Source organism: Sphaeramia orbicularis, chromosome 10 (assembly GCF_902148855.1).
Source record: "Sphaeramia orbicularis chromosome 10, fSphaOr1.1, whole genome shotgun sequence".
NCBI classification, from domain to species: Eukaryota; Metazoa; Chordata; class Actinopteri; order Kurtiformes; family Apogonidae; genus Sphaeramia; species Sphaeramia orbicularis.
The window spans coordinates 11,744,561-11,749,098 of NC_043966.1; positions in this window are offsets into that span (position 1 = coordinate 11,744,561).

Genomic DNA, 4,538 nt, shown 5'->3' on the forward strand with positions numbered 1-4,538 from the left:
AGGCTCTGATAAAAGTGCAGATTCAACAATAGTCTAGTAAAAGTGAAAATATATATGGTGTCTAAAATTCAGTTCTAAGTACATCTCACTATAATCTTCTGATGTAAACTACTGTAAATATTTACAGCACTGTTTACAGTTAATTACTGTAATTGGCCCGGTATTATGAGAAACTGTATGTGATTTCCAGAAATTTACTGTATTCTTTGAAATTGTGGTACTTTGCTGTTTTTACATTTACACTAGTGTTTCACATTACTATGACTATGACTACTATGACTATTGTAGTTACATTTCTAATATTTGTTTCTATGCTAATTTACACAATATGGACGAAAGTATCACGGTAGATTGAATTCAGGTGTTTTATTGCCACAAAAAGATAATGAAAACACTCACAACAAGTGGTACCAGGCACAACAAACCCCACCCCTCGCACGTATTGTAGCTTATTTTGGCATTGATCCAGCTGATGTCACCATGTCTATGCATGTGCTGATGTCAGCACATCAATCGCCTCTATATACGTGCCAAGTCTGAAGTAAATTGAAACAAAATTGATGTTTTTATAGACATTTGAACTTTCACCCATTATAAGTAAATGGGAGGAAAGAAAGAATGAAAAAATTCAGTAAAAATTTTGAACTTTGACCTACTTTTCCTAAAATGTAATCACATCTATTCTGGGTCACTGGCAACCTATAAACCCAATTTGGTATGAATTCAGCCAATAGTTTTGCTGCTAGAATGGGGGGGATTACTGTATATTGCATATTGCAATAAATATCATTGGAATAAACATTTTTATTTAGTCTTGGGAGATAATTTTGTTGTTTTTTTCTTTTATTCAGTGTTACTCGTACTATCATGATTGTTTGAAATGTTCAACCCCTAAATTCTGAAAATATTTGTCATGTTATGACTGTAAACAATTATTTCAAAACACAAACAAATGTCAGGTTTCTTCAATTCTCACAGAGAAAGAAAATCAGCCTTTAAACTCAAAGAAACTGATTTGGCATTTATCTTGTAAGTATTGAGAGTAACATTTTTATCATAATCTATAAAACCAATGAGGATAGAAATCCTGCAGACTGTAGGTGTGATGTTCCCCAATGCTTTTGTCCATATAGTGCAACTTAATCTTATATCAACATAGAAAAATGTATCAATATTCAGCCTTTCTACCCTCAATTAAACTAAACAATATACTGAAAATAATTATTAACTTCAGTAAAATGTGCCAAGCAGAGGACTATTTTTTTTGTCTTTTTACATATTAGATTAGATAACATTAGACTTTATTGATCCCACAATGGGGAAATTCAATGATCAAGGCAGCAACAGAATAAAGTGCAAGAAAACAAGGATAGTGCAAAAAAAAAAAACAAAACAAAATAGTGCAAAAGCAAACAATATAAAATAAAAAATAATAATAATAGTAATAAAAAAACAAAAACTAAAAACCTATACAGACTATACACATATTTACAACAGTTGTGGGTAATGCAAGTATGGATACAGCAAGGGATCATATTTACTGTTTTATTACCTCCGCCAGGAGGTATTGTGATCGCTTTGCTTTGTGTGTTTGTGTGTCTGTTAGCAAGATAACTCAAAAAGTTCTGGATGGATTTTCATGAAATTTTCAGGAAAGGTTGATACTGGCACAAGGAAGAAATTATTAAATTTTGGTGGTGATCGGGGGGTGGGGGGGCAGATCTGTCTTGGCGGAGGTCTGCGCTCTCCAAGTGCTTGTCTTGTTGTCTCATGCATTTAGGTTAAAATTGGTCTTAATGTAATATGAAAATATTGAATAATTTCCCTCCAATGCATAAAGAAAGCTGCCCGTCTTCACAAAGTAATAAGCAAAAGGATAGATATGTTAAAACATGGGGCGTAAACGTAAAAACATACCCCCCACACACACACACACACCGCCTCTATATGTAATCTATGTATAGAACAACAAGCTTTATGAATAAACGAAAGCAAAATTAACTGTTGTCAGGAGACAGGATGTAAAGACCTGTTATTTCAAGTCAAAAGCTGAAATAACAAATACCACCCCGACCACCACACCCTTACTGTTTTCTTCTTCTGCGCTGAATCTAAACATCCTGTAAACAAACTGTCATAAATTAAAGTCAAGTAAAAGCCTTTACATTGAGATAACAATAAAAAACTAGAAGAAATAAGAAAAAGCCAATGTTAAAAATGATCTGTAATTTAGCTCCACAAATGGTCGGTTTTGTGGGAACACTGCAATCCAGATGCATCTAGACATAATTATTCTCTACGGTCTGCAGTAGTAATGACTTGGGTTAAGAGAGTAAACAAGTCCTGTGGTGTGCTGACAAAGACAAATGACACACTCCGTCTCCTACCCTCAAACCTTATGGTTTTCCTGTGTATCCAGTGCTTACAGCAGATGCACTCACACTTATTCATGCTTGAGCGTTACACATTTCAATTTTTAACCTGAGACAGAGTAGGAGAAGCAGAAAGGGAGACGTGGAGAAAAAGGATGCTCTAATTATCTTATTGGCCCCTTGTGGTCGTCCCTCAGTGGAAACGGCCCCTGTAACGGCTCTATAATGGGCTCCGCCTCACACAGGTGCATCCCAGTGCGACTCCAGCCACCAACGCAGATGGAGGAACTCCTTCTTATTCATTCTTAATCTTTGTAAATGAAGGGATGCAGTCCCTCGCTATTTCACCAGTGTAAACTTTTAAAACTGATGCCTTTCCTTTAGATTTGTACGTCATTGTGCTGTTTATCTTGTATGTTAGTTTATGCTTTACAGAGGCACAAAAGTATATCAAAATGACATTTAAGAGCAGCAAGTCAAGTGAATAAATGATAAAAAGTTTTTAAAAACGGAAGAAGTTAACCCTGTAAAGCCTAAACCATTAAATCATTGACAAAAAATTCCAGTTTGTTGAAAGTGGAGCCTTTATTTGTCCTTCTGAACAAAAAAAAACATTTTTCTTTTAATATCAATTTCCATGTATGAGTTTCAATTTTGTATCATATTTGATACATCAGGTCTCAATGCTCAAAAATTATTTTTGAGCCAAAAAAAAAAAAAAAAAAACCCAAAACTGTCATATAACATAAGCATGTCTAACAAATTGGTAATTGCTTTTCAAAACTGGCAAAGTTCTGCCTCCTTTCTCATTAATGACAGTCCTGTAGTGTAACTGGAAAGGTGAACAAACACCGCCCCCCCCCCCCCCCCCCCCCCGGTGGGTTATCCATGTATTGCATGTATCTAATTGTATACATTGGGTTTTTCAAGAAAAAATATCACACTGATCATGTGAGGTCTTCAAAACTCATGTATCAAATATGATATATTTGGTGTTATAGGGTTAAAGAAGAACCAGGACAATAAATAATCATGTTAAAATGATACCAGATTTACTGGAATGTCAGTGTTTTAGCAGATTTCGCATACTTAGAAAGCGCGCTCCACAGGTGAGAGGGCATAGAAAGTAAATGCATTCAATGAGAATCAGAATCATTTACTAATCACAGAAAAAAAAGGTCACGTTAGAGATAGTGACTTATGCACTGATGTCCACACTAATGTGGATTTATCACCTCTGCCAATGTTTTTGGTGGCGTTGGTTTGTCTGTCTGTCTGTCTGTCCGTGTGCAAGATAACTCAAAAAGTTATGGACGGATTTAGATGAAAATTTCAGGAAATGTTGATACTGGCACAAAGAACAAATGATTAAATTTTGGTGGTGATCGGGGGTGGGGGCACGGGGGGCAGGGGGGCCCACTGATCTGCCTTGGCAGAGGTCTGCACTCTCCGAGTGCTTCTAGTTTAGAAATTAGAATTTTTTTTTCTACATTTGAGCCTATTGTCCACATATAAACAGTGTTTTGTGGATTTTAACAACTTTCTCCAAAGTATAGATAGATAGATAGATAGATAGATAGATAGATAGATAGATAGATAGATAGATAGATTTGAGTGATTCTGACTATTTCCCAACTGTCATTTCTGCATTATTTATTATAATTTTGTTTGTTTTGTTTCTAATTGTACAGCTTTTTATGTTTTTGATTTATTCTTGTATTTTATTCATTTATTCTTCTGTACAGCACTCTTTTTTTTACAGTTGCTCAATTGCCACGTTTCCAGTGCGTGGTACCGGCTCGACTCAACTCGACTCGACTCGGCCTTTTTGGGTTTCCATTATGAAAAAGGACCTGGATTCTGGCACCCCATACTAGTTTTTTTGGTATCACCTCCGCCGAGGTTCCAAGCGATACTAAACAGTGACGTATAACACTGCAGACCACTGATTGGTTGGATACTTTTCTCTGTGACCTGCCGTTTTACAAAAAAACAATGCGGAAGTGAACAGTAAATATAGCGGTACATTAATCCACATGATAACAGCCCAAAACTACACCTACACCATGGTCAGTCGAGAGGATTCAGTCTTTGGTGGCCGACATAAAAATTCAGACGAGACAACACGCAACGAGCGAGTTTTCAGCAACTTTCTGAGCAGACGAC